We start from the raw sequence: 14,153 nt of genomic DNA on the forward strand, positions 1-14,153 counted from the left end.
CTCTGCTATCCTCAAGCTCACGTCTGCCGAGTGTGGGCTCACTTCGAATCAGAAAATTTTTCACAAAAATTACCAATGGGGTAATTTTGCAATTTCTCTAAACTTTTAGGTCAAGTTGTAAATCAGAAAAATATCTCTAGAAATTTTCTGGAATAATCTCTTTAGAGAATTTTCTCTCTATAACTTTCTCTTGAATTTAATTATGTATAATAATGACCCAAAACTCTCGTATATAGGAGAGTTTAGAGAGTTCAACTATGATTAAACTTAATCACTTTAGTATTAAATTAATTTTAATATTAAATCGATTAAAATAATAGCATGTTTATCTACAAGATAAACATTAAATTTAATTTAATATTAAGATAATCACTTTAATATTAAATTAATAAAAGACTATTAAGATAAGTATTTAATTTAATTTAATATTAAACTATTAAAATAATATTATTTTTAGAATAGTTAATCTGAAATCAAATTCTATAGTAGAATCCCAATAGGAGTGTAACTCTTCCACTGCTCAACCATCGATGACCAACCGCCGCCGGCCATTGGGACACTACCGTTGTAGCCACCGGCACCACCGAACATGTCCGGTGATGCAGCTGCGACACCCTTACTACACTTCAAGCCGATTCAACTATTGTTAGTTCGGTCTGGGATAATGACGACCCGACCAGTCTGGTCTAGCCACCGGTTGAACCGTCGGTCCGGTTTCACATACCGGGCCCGATTCGACTAGTTTTTGGGTTTTTATCTCAGTTTTGGGCTTTTGAGCCCAATTTACGATCTCAGGTCCAATTTTCATATTAATTTTAATTGATTTGATTAATTTAAATTTACTTGATCAAAATCAAATTTTCAAAAAATCACTTAGATTTTTCAAATTAATTTTTCAAGAAAATTATTTAATCAAATTCTCTAGTGGAACAATTCTCACGACCACCTAATTTAATTCCACGCCAATAAATCGACTCAATTAAATTATTTCCAAAGTCATAGAATTTTCTTTTGATTCAAATGCAGTCCGATCGAGCTTTTGTTGAGCTAACGGAGGGACCAATCAGACATATATAATTAGGCTCTAGTGATTGCAATTATGTCCAGAAGCATCATTCCGATAATTCACAATTGCTTAATCATGGAGTCAGTCCACAAGAAGTACCATGATTGAAATAAACTAAAGGGGCTAAAGTGGCAATACTTACGGAGTCATATTAGAAATGAATAAAATTTTGGATAGGCAATTTGCATGAATTAGGAGCTATTATGGTATAAGGACTAAATCGTGTTAAAGTTAAAAGTTGAATTATAGATTGAAATAAACTAAAAGGGCTAAACTAGCAGTTATACCATTTCATAAATTGTTATGTATAGGTGGTCGATCGTGGGCTAAATGTTATACATGTTTATATTATATATATGTGTGTTATATATTAAGTAATAATAATAAATAAAATGAAAACAAATTAAAAGAAATAGACAGAAAGTGGAAAGAAAGAAATGAGTGCATGCATATTAAAAGAAAAGAAAAAAAAGAAGAAGTTTTCGGGTTTAAGCTCAAATTGATTAGTGCAATTTAGTCTTTTTCTTATAATTTTTACGGTTTTGGAATCTCGGTACCTAGGGCTACCCGACCCATGTTGTAATTTTTAGTATTGTTCAAGATTTTAGATGTTGCCATTGTTGAATAGTTTAAGTATCAGGAATTAAACAAATAGATTTTTAAGTTAGAAGTGGAAAATGACTAAATTGTGGAATTAATTGTTGATTTTGAGTAATAGGGACTAAATTGTGAAATTTTCAAAATTAAGGGGTAGAAGTGAAAATGGGGAGCTAAATTTAGCTTATAGTGAAAGTAGTATAAAAATTTGAAGTTAAATGTGGAGACTAAATTGATGAATAAGCAAAATATAGTGTGAAAATTGAAATTTTAATGTGAAATTGAATTGTGTAATATTAATATGTTTTAATTATTTTATTCCATAGCTAACATCGTACCATAATCCTCGAGTAAAAAGGGGAAAGATAAAATCGACGTCAAATTGCTCGGAATTCACGACTTGTGTTTCTATAATTCGAATTGAATAGTAGAGTGGTGCATATTTAAATTGTTTGAATATGGTAAGCATTTGAGGTGAGTACTTTGGTACTTTGAGATTAAATTGAATTCATAGTGGATTTGAAATGGATTGATTTTGTGTATTATGAAATATGTTGATTAAATGATTATTAAATTGACTATATGTGATAATATGTATATATGTGAAATTGAGACATTGATTGTATTGAAAAGTGAAATAAAACCCTATTAGCTTTTCAAGCTGAGTCGGATATAGATGGCATGTCATAGGATAGGAAGAGTTCAGGGATTTCTTCGACCTCGAGTCGATGAGGCACTGGGTGTCAATTTGCTTCGATTTAACCGATGAGATACTGGGTGTCAATTTAAATAGAGTTGGGTACAGTTATTGCTTTGGATTTATCTGATGAGGCACTAGGTGCCAAACTGGTGTGTTAGTTGGATCTGTGTATCTATCTGAGTTCAAGTCGTGTTAATAGGGGAAAATAAATAATAAATTTATGTGATTGATATTGAAATGGCAAAGATGAGAAATGAATATGAGATAAGAAATGAAATATGAAATGATAAATGAGATGTGAAATTTGAAATGAATTCAAGTATTGATCAAAGAGATGAATCATGCCATTGCATGAGTTGAAATATTCAGATACTATATGAAATGCCATTGATATATACTTAAACATGTGAAATTTAGATAAGGAATGAGAAATCTTCTATTATTGATTTGAAACATAAGTGCATAATATTTCTTGTTGCATTCTCGTGTTTTGATTCCTCATAATAAGTTAAATTGTTCGAATTATAGAAATACCACTGAGTTATAATCAGCGTGCGATTTTGTTTTTCGTGCGCAGGCAAGGTATTTTTTGACTTATCGTCGACTCAGCATCAAACAGCAAATCCTGAAATCAGTTGTGGTGATATCTTATTTTTGTAATGGCATGTACCTAGGGAGTCCTTTGTTGATGTTGTTTATAAGGTGTTGTTATTTTGGTTTCTAGTGAATTGATGATCATATGTAAATATGGTAGTGAATGAGGCTATGTTGGTATAATAGCTTAGCTCAATATTTTGGTATGTGTTAGTTTAAAGTTTAGTAACTTAAGAAGTTAAGTGTTAGTCTAATTATGGTAAAATTTGGCATAAAAGAAAGCTTGAATGGTTGATTGCTTTGCTAGTGTATTGATGATATAAAATGTGGTACCAATAAGGGTACATTAGTTAGGCATATAAGATGATGGATTTGGTATATTTTGAGCATGTTTAATCGTGTTTTGAGTAGGTTAAATGATTGGTAATTAAGTTGCTTAGTGTCCAAGCAAGTAGGAAATGGTAAACTTGAGTTTTAAGGTACTTTTAGTTGCACACGGCCGTGTGTCATACACGGGCGTGTTGAAAAATAGTATAAGTGTAGTTTCCATACGGACTGGCCTAAGTTAGTAAGTTACACAGGAAGAGACACGGGCTGAGACACAGCCGTGTGTCTCAAGTGAGTGAGTTACATAGGCTGGGACACGGCTGTATGTCCTAACTTCGAAAGTCACACGGGCTAGGGCATTCCACACGGCCATGTGTCCCTTATTTTAAATTTTTTTTGAAAATGAACCTAAACTTCCAAAATTGTTCCAAATTAGTCCCTACCTATTTTTAAACTATTTTTAGGTTTCCGTAGACTCGAATTAGAGACTGTAAGAGTGAGTATTACTCTGAATTAGGATGAAGTAGCAAACATGAAATAGGTGAATTCTACTAACATCATCGAAGGCAGTAATAGCAGAGTATGGACCTATGCTCTAATGCTAATAATTGGAATAGTTTTGTTATGTATCCAACTCCTAGCTTTCAAGAGGGAATAAATAGTGATAAGAGTGTCGACAGTGGAAGACCAAGTTTAGAAAAGATAAATAGTGATAAAAGTGTAGATAGTGAAAAACCAAGTTTAGCATTGCATAGCACGATTCATTATTCGATTGTATAGTACCCTAGTATGAATGTATTAAATTGTTGTGACATGCCACTGTATATTATAATGTTAATGGTTAGCTTGAATTTTTATTTATGATGTGATTGAATGTGATGATTTGTTAGTAATGCTCGTGACCCTAATTCAATGACGGAGAGGGGTTAGGAGTGTTACAATGCAAGAGAATTCGGAAGCAGACAAGGACGAGGAAGACATTACGATTCTCAGGAGGTTTCAGTTGCATATTTAACAAGAGACATATCCAAGTGTCGAAGACACCGACGAAACATCATTTCAGAGGTGTGAATGACTGCCCCAATTTGCATTTTTAAATTGCCGTATGTGGCAAGGGAACCAAAAAATTTGTAAATAATTAAATGTTTTTAGCACGGTAGTGTAAGACTTTAATTAGTAATTGTTTGCCTTTTAGACTTGTTAAGATAGAATTTTGATGATTGAGAAGAAATATGATGATGTTGTAAATGTTTTTGGGGAATGTTAAGTGAAATTTCCATACTCAATGGGGGATATCGCGACTTCTAGAACAAGTTCGATAAGAGGCAAAAATCTTTTTGGTATCGCGATATCGAACTCCTAGTATCGAACAATTTCTTAGCGACAAAATTTCAAAAGTCAAAAATTTGGTTTTATATAGTGGTATCACGTTACCCAACCTTCGATATCGCGATACCTCTAAAAGACTCAAATATGGGGTTCCAAAAATAGGGGATGTCACGATATCCACCCATTGGTATCGCGATATCCATGTCAAGTCAAGTGATACTTGAAATCGGGTATTGCAATCGGTAATTTTTTAGGCATAAAAAGCCTTCAAACACTCCAAAACACACCATTCTCTTCATTTTTCCCCATTTCTTTAAACTTAAATCCCTAAAAACTCTTCCCCTTTTTATTTTCTCTCAATCTCACATTTTAGTTTCTTCCATTTTCTTGCAAATTCTATTTTTTTGTTCCGTTGTTTTGGTTATTTCTAATATTCTTGCAAGTCTTTCTTTTTCCATTTCTAGGGGAACACGGAGCTTTTTCAAACCATCAACTCATCTATGGCGATCAAATCGGTTTAAGTTTTCTTTTATTTTTTTACAATTATTTTTGTTGCTCTCTTTATTTTAAATTTCAGTTCCTAATATCAATTGTTTATTTTTCTTATTGATTGCTTGTGTCTGCTTAGTTAAGTGACTATTGTTTATTTAAAATTGAGAGAATTGCAAGAATGTCTCCAAGACAACAAAAATGGTCTCGATCCCAAACTACTTTGAATCTGTCGATGGGTTTTAAAGGCGTCAAACTTGCCCAAAAAGAGGCCACAGACTTCTATCAAATGATTTAGGGGCGGGCGTTCATCCTTGAACGTGGTTTTGATTCGGGTTCCTTATTTAACAACAAAATTCGGGGTGATGTCCATTTTCACAGACTATTTTTGCATGTTTCCTAAGAAATTTACCGCTGTACCCTTAGTATTGGAGTTTTACTCAAATTTGAAAATTTCCAAACACGACCGGGTGTACGTCAAGCATGCCAATATAGATCTTTCCCCCACGACTATTTACGAATATTATGACGTCTTGTGTTATGAGGAGGACGATCTATCATCCCTCGATTTAAACCACTTTACTAACGTTGACGTACACAATTTTAAACTACCTTATAGAAGGTAGACACCAAGGCTGACACAAGAAGGCTTTCAAGCGGTGAACGGATGTTCCGACACAGTAGAGGTCAAACTTAGATCGGTGCGGCAACAGTTATAGCTATTAATGGGTTGTTTAATAATGACAGTCGTTGTCACCCTGAAAAGAGCATCATTTTTACTGTACCGCAACAGCCGTTGTCTGCCTAAGAGTCATCCTACGTCCACAGCGATGCCGACCTTCGGATAAAAGGGAAGATTAAAGATACTAGATGCTTGGAAGTGGAGAAAAAAATTACGTTGACTATAGAGGGTAGCCCCACAAATTTTCCCTGTGATTATGCCCTCAAACTTTTGTATGGTATTTAAAAGGTAACATTTTCGGGTATTTAAAAGGTTTGAGCTCGTGTCCGTGTAACGATCGTCAACTAGATCCCTCGTTATACTCCAATCCATGACTGCATAATGACCATCAATTGAGACCTTTACGTAAACTTCTACTCATGGCCGTACAAAACAAAATAACCCTGAAACTCAACCTCGACAGGATAGGTTTTAGAGGTAATGGTCCTATCTTCGTAGGATATATGAAATGTGTGTCTCTTGAAGCGATATCGTATCACTGATGACTCAAGAATACCTTGAACCGGAAATTTTCTTAGCGAAGTAAATTTTTACCACTAAAGCGAGGAAGAAAATAGAGAGAGAGAAATATTGTAAAGTGGAGGGTTGGAGGTCGGGAGAGATGATGTTTTAGGGATGATGGAATATGAAGGAGGAGCCCCTTGTAGTAGGTACGGAGGAAGGGTGAGATTATAAAGGAAAAAATCTCTCTGGTCGAAAAGGCATCTCAGAACTAGTGTTTTCATCAAATATCTTCAAAACGAGCTTTAAATTTGTAAAAAAATTATGGGGGTCAAGTACTTGTTTTGGCAGACTTTATGAAAATGTTAGTGAAAACTTATCCAGCTGGGCGCACTTTCCTGCCATGTCAACAGGGAAGCTCATCTATTTGGACGAGTTTTCACTAACATTTTCATAAAGTCTTGAAAAAATTACCTGACCCCAAGAATCTAAAGCACGTCTTGAGGCATTGAATACTCTCTAAAGCATGTGTCTGATGAAATTATTTGATCTTTCAAACGTGTTTTCGAGTAACGAAAATTGTTCCCCTTTAATTATTCGACGAAAGTGCGTTTGCAGAAACAAATTTTAAAGCACAAATTCCTTCTCTCATTCTTTTATTTTGCTATTAAAGTAGCAAAAAAATCAGAACTTAGGCACGCAGCAAATTCATATCAAACATCAAATAGTTGAGTTGCGAGAGTCGTCTGTATTTCTTTGGATAATCGTCTCAAGATTTTTTGTTCTAACTATCCAATTCGTTTTAAATTGAAATGAGGCTACGACTGAAATTCATCATTTACTATGATGATCAAATCTGTAATATGAAAGTCAAGGTTTTATTTGCAGAAGTCTAATTCATGGAATTGGCTTTCAATCATACCATTAAATTGTGTGAGCTATGGATTAGAATTAGTAGGAAAGTCGGCAGTTCGAGTCGGGGAAGAATTTCGAGTTTGCAATTGATCTGTCGTAATTCGGTGTAGTTTATTAATAACTTTTCACATTTAAGGAGGTTCAATACCAAAATTTTTGTGATATTTTAGTCAAGTTTTCTTAGTTTTATTTATATTCAATAAAAGTTGCAAATTGAATCTTTTATTGACTTTAGGGACCGAATGAGGCCTAAGGGTTTGTGAGTGTGCAAGAGACCATTAGAAGGTGTACTAAACCAAAACTGGTTGTTATGTCACAACCTGTATGACTCGATGTCGCAACATAGAGAGCAGAATGGAGAAAGCTCAAGATTGCCTTTAATGTAGCGACATAAACTGAGGGTGTCGTGAAATACCTCTGAGGATAGCTGAAGAGAGTATACTAATTGCTATGTCGTGATATAGGTCCTGGTGTGCCATGACATCGACTCTGTGATAGAAAAAAACACGAAGTAAGGGCGTTTTGATCTGCACAATCAAACTTAAAGCTCGAGAACGTTAACTAACCTAAGGTTAAGGACGACGACCATCTAAAATCTATAAATTGGCTTATTTGTCATTTGTTATGGACACCATTCCTTTAGCCTAGATTTTCTGTGGAAAATTTGGTTTAGTATTTTCTTTCATTCTTATGTTTTAGATTTATTTCAGTTGTTCTTGTCGATTTGAAAATATCCAAATTATGGAAGCATTCAAACTTTGTGGATTCGCGATTAATCTCAATTCAATCAGGCTCTTTCATTTACTCTATCTTATCTATTTAACTAGCATGCTTTCTCTTTACATCGATTCTATATTGTCTATAAAAGCCATGAGGAACTAATCCCTCATAAGCGAGTGGAGGTATGATCTATTAACTATTTTGTAGGGATACTCAATAGATTAGCTGTTTGGGAAAGGAAGAACGTGGAAAAAACCCAGGCCTGACAGCCCCAGAAAGTTATCAAGGTGGGAATTAACCCAAAATTACAATAGCCTATCTGTGAACACCTTTACCCCAAGCCAGTTTGGACTATTAGGTTGGAAGATAAGTAGTTTTTGCTAACTCGTTATGTAAGTGGAAGATTAGAAGATCCTGCTCGGGTAGCGACTAGTTGATTAGCGAGGAACCCGAAACGACAGTTGATGGAGATTATTGAAATGATCTAATCACCCATAATCGATATTTGATTTATTCTCCCCTTATATCTCTTGAAGTCTATTTCTTTTATGTTATTTTGTCTTTATTACTATAAAAACCCTAAATATCCTTTATTTTATGTTTTCGTACTATAACTAATTTAAAAGTACTAATTAGATCTTTTAGTATTTAGGTTAGAATTGATTTGACACTCGCCTCCCTTGAATACAATCCTTACAGTACTCACTTATTTCGTTGTAAAACTATATTACAACTCGACTCGTATACTTGCAAAAACTGTTTTTTATTTATATATTTTATTATAGTACTCACACTCTGGACGTTAGTACATCCGGAGGCGATCAACAATCTCTATATCTAGCATCGATTGACCCCTTTAAGTATGAGCTATTTGATGTGAAAGGCGAGATCGAGCTGAAGGCTGCTATATCATCGCACTGCTCAAGCGAAAATGCTTTAACAGAGTTATATGTCGAGTTTGTCGAAGCTGATGAAGCTGGTCCATCTTCAACTACCGTTGCGGCTAATGTTGGAATTGGAGCTGAAGCAAAAACTCCTGCTACACAGTTGTGCGGTGGGTTCACTAGTTTATTACAAAGCTCCTATTATGATGTCCCCGAAACATTAATGAGCACATATTTTTTAGTTTCTGACACCTATTTAAACTTCGACAATCATTACCAGTCGAGGTATGAGCATAACTCAAACCTCAACACCTGGGCACAACATTCAATCAGTGCATTTGATTTAAGCAGTGACTTACTCCCTACGATCGGGTCTGACGAGGATACATCGAGCCTTTTGGTTGAAGATGACAATGAAGGCGTAGAGGAGGAAAAAGATGCAATCAAGAAAGCAGAGGCAACGAATGCAGTCGATAGATCAGAGTCGTACCCTGATTCAACCCACCAGTCTTGTCTGGATAGTTTGGAAGTAGTTTTTTCTGAACTAGAACAAGTTCCAACTGAGTCAAAGCCTTGCGATTTTAGCAATGACGATTCGAACAATACTCCGGATCCAAATTTGCAATTCAAGACATATGAACCTCCGCCTGCATGACCAACATCAATCACTTCATTGAGAGTGGTTTAGAGTTTCGATAGCTACCGCACATAACAAAGATTTTTCAACCAAAGATTCTTTTCTTGTTGCATTGAAGCGATACATCTTTATGAACGGCGTGAACTATCATGTCAGAAAATATCGTTTGAAGAAATTAGAGAGAAAGTGCACAATACGCGACAGGAGGTGCAAATGGAAAATCATGGCATATTTTCAAAAAAAGGTGGACTTGTGGATGATAGAGAAGTATTTCAGTCCACATACTTGTGTTGCATCAAGTGCGCGATGCGATCACCCTATTTTCTCATATAATGTGACCTGGTCAGGGTCTTCGTTTTTCCCAATAATGTAACTTTTACTTGTACTTTATAGGTGTATGTCATGATTATTCGATGCTAGGCTCTGACATGATATCTGACATTATTCTACCTATGGTGAAGGTGAGTCCTAGGATTCCTCTCTTAGTGTTGATTGCCAACATCTATATCCAACATGATTACATGCCGTCGTACTACAAAGCATGGGTCGCAAAACAAAAGGCTATAGATAACTTGCATCACTCCATCGTACAATGATTTACGAAAATGGTGTCAGGTACTACATTGGTACATAATAGGTTCCGTAATCGATCTACAAACACACCCAACGTACTTCAGCGATCGTCTGGTCCTTGGGAACAAAGTATTCCACTGATTCGTTTAGACATTCGATCAATGCAGGAAAGCTTTCTGGCACTGCAAGCCTTTGGTGCAAATTGACAACACCTGACTGTATAGGAGGTATGAGCATCAGTTATTTATAGTTGTTGCCGAGGATGATAATTAGATGATTCTGTCGATAGCATTTGTAATAACTCTGGGAGAAAAGACAGATAATTTAGATTTCTTCCTTAGTCAATTGAGCTGTCATGTTTGCCCTCAACCCAACATATGTGTCATATTTGACAAAGGGACCAGGAATCTTAGTCGTTATGGAACGACATGGTAGCCTTTTGGATTGCACACAGTATAGGTATTGTATACAACATATTGGCTCCAACTACCACTCAAAATGGCATTCGATAAGTAAGCAAGATCAAGTCATTGAGATGGGCATGTAGTTACCATTATTTCCACAATCATGTTATACCATATTTCGTTCATTGTTTGCATTTGTGGGTATACTTTTCTCGACGGGGTACGATCTCGTCCAAAATTATTTTCATGAAATGTTGGACAACTTGCGTGACATCAACAGCCACGATGCAACGTACCTCACCAACATACCCTTCGAATAGTAGACGCAATCGTATGACGGGGTCTACGGTATAGGCACATGACGACAAACGTAGTCGAATGCACCAATTTTGTACTAAAGGGGATGTATCATTTGTCGATAACTTCAGTTGTCAAAGAAACATACGTTCATCTAATCTTGATTGTCAAAGAAACATAATTTCACCTAGCTGCTTTATTTTTAAAACGAGAGGCGCCATATGCTAGGCAAATGGCGAACGGTCACATTTGGTGCGAGGATGTCATGAAAGAAATTAGATAAAATACAACGAGAGCAAACACTATGTATGTAGTGTGTCACTTGCGTTAAAACCTGCATTTCGAGTCACGGAGTACACTAGGCTCGACTAGGATATGTCAGGGGCATCATATCGTGTTGACCTACTAGAAGGGACTTGCGATTGTGAAAAATTCCAGGCACTTCGATTACCATGCGTACATGTAATTGTAGCATGTGCGAATGTACAAATTGAGCACATGCCTTATATCAACGATGTGTACAGACTGGGATGCGTTTAAAATGTGTGAAGTCCTGAATTCCCATCCATCCTAGATAAGAGATTGTGATCGCCATTGTCTAGCGCGCCGTTCGAGTTGGCCCCGAACATGAACTTGCGTTGCATCCAGAAAGGTTGCCTGAATTCCACTTGGATATGCACCAATATGGAAGTTCGGGAAAGGGGCAATCAACAGAGGATATACAGGTACTATAGAAACCTAGAGTATATGAAGGCAATATCTTCTGTGTTGAGGGGTACATTGGGGCCTCAACGTCGCTAGCATTCATTTTTTCTTCGACAATAAAAAATTGATTACAATACTTCTTTTTTTTTCTAAAAAATTTGTTCTTTCTTTTTATCTTGCATTTCAATTGTATTTTCCACCGTCTACTAACATTTACATAGTGTAAAAAATTGTTACTTTAAGCACATCTTCAAGTACAAATTACAATTTCTCGGGGAATTGAACTTTTCTATTTTTACGAGTTAGTCTCTATATCGTTATTAATCACCAATTCGATAAAGGTGCCTATCCAAAGTTACATATTTCATATCAAATATTAAATTTATTAAAATTTACGTATAATTTACATTAGAATTTAACAAAGACAAGTATTAGTTGAAATAGAAATATACAAAAAAAATATTGTGTCTTTATTGGTGTCATCTATATTTACATCGCAATAGAAAAATAAAAAAATATACCATTGACGTTGTTGGGCCGAACGTGTACCGTAGGGCAGTGGTTGAAGGGTGTGCATAGGATTTCTGTACACAACTAGTGGTACTGGCTATGAGCACCTCTAAAACTTATCCAGCACATTCCCCAAAAATGCCTCGCAAAGGCCTTCTTTATTGGGAACGACCACTAACCCCGTAACGACTAGCCTATCCACTGATAAACTGAGTTGTAAAGCTATGTCCTCAGGTGTGATTGCACACTTACTGTATGCAAGATGGAAAGTACCGGTGCCGATTTTCATGCCATATAAATATAGGTACTATGTACCAGTGTTGGCTATCATGCTATATGCATACAACAAGTACTATTTACCAGTGTTGGCTTTCATGTCACATAAATACAATAGGTACTATGTACTGGTGTTGGCTATCATGCCATATACATACAACAGGTACTATGTATCGGTGTTGATTTTCTTATTTTAATTCTTAAGGCGAAACTATTAATTAAATGAATAAAAAAAGAAATGAATGAATAAGTCTTTTGATTGTAAAATTATAAGATAAGCATGTTTTTACATGGTATTCAATGATTTAGTAATGTAAAGAATCATATAGTGATTTGGTTAACTATACATTGATGTTGGACTAACTAAGTTATTTGTTATGTGAAATTGCATAAGATTGCCAAGGTTAATTTTATGTTTTATGTTATTGAAATTTCAACTGCTTATGTTATTTAATGCAGAGGTAAGTTATGTTAAATTTTCTCACAAACTTATTAAGCACTAGCATGCTTACGTGTTTTTATTTCCTTCATTGTAAATCATTGGACAAGGTCGGATTAGTCTGATCACACCAAAGCTCACATTACCCATATTATGATTTGGTAGACTTTTGTTCATTTTGGCCCAATTATATGTGGCATGTACATAGGTGTGGTTGTGGATATAGATGTAAATCTAGAAATCATTGTTTTGGTCGCTATATATGATGTTGATTTTGGTTGGATGTATATGAATGTATGTTTGGTACTATGATTATGTTCTAGTTACTGAACTTGAATGTATGTTGGTACTAAAATGGTATGATGGATAGTAATGCTTTAAGATGATGATATGGTATCTTTGAATGTGTATTGCTTTGGGAACATGAATGGTTCACATAGTTTTGATGTGAAATGATGTCAACATGACAAAATATTTTCAATCCATTATTGAATTATAATTGTTTTTCTTGAAACAGAGACAATCTCTGTTAACTCGTTTTCCACCGAAATCGTAATTGTTGTTAGAAACCCATCAATCTTTGCCAAGAAGCAGTAAATATGCTTGAAATCTCTATGTTTGATCCCAAATATTTATACATTTTCTATCTAACGATAATCTTGCGACCAATTAAACAATCTTTCTCGATTTTTCATCGAATCTTCTGATAGTCTTGACAAGTCTTGAAATCCATCATTAACTCATGTATAAATGTCGTTTGAAGGATCCGTTTTAAGTGCATTGACCTAGGTTTGAACGCGAGGAACATCGATCAAGATCCTGGTGACACATGTGTGTTCTTTTACAAGTGAATCAGGGCAAATCGTGCCTTAGATTAGGGCCACACGGCTAGCCACACGAGTGTGTGGACCACAGGGCCATGTGTCTCTGAAACCTTAGGATATTTTGATTCTCACACAGCCCAGAACCCTCCACATGTCCACACGTCCTACCACATGGCCATGTCTCCCCTATAGCTTAAATTTGCATGTTCCACACTACCATAGTCAATTCTATGGCCTGGCCACAAGACCGTGTAACCCCTTTACACGGCTTAGAGCATCGGACACAATTTGGCCACATGGCCCTCTGCCTCCTATTTTATAGTTTTGCCCATAATTTTTGTAAACTGTTCAATTTAGTCCATGCATGATCCTCGAACTGTTTTTAGAATTTTCTTTTTTCAATCAAGCCCCCAATATTATGAATTATGTTGGATCCATGATTTGATTGACTAAATTATTATATGTGCATGATATGTGATAATGCATGCCTATTGTGACTGAATTACTGATAAACCTTTACTATTACTTGTGCCACTGTATACTGATTGCATGATCATCATGCCTACTGTTACTGCTAAACCGTATACATGATAAGCATAACTAAATGCTACTAATAAACTAAAAATATGTTGTACATGTTTATTATTTTTATATGATACTATTTAAACATGTCACACTGCATTG

This window comes from Gossypium raimondii, chromosome 6, assembly GCF_025698545.1.
Source record: "Gossypium raimondii isolate GPD5lz chromosome 6, ASM2569854v1, whole genome shotgun sequence".
Taxonomy (NCBI): Eukaryota; Viridiplantae; Streptophyta; class Magnoliopsida; order Malvales; family Malvaceae; genus Gossypium; species Gossypium raimondii.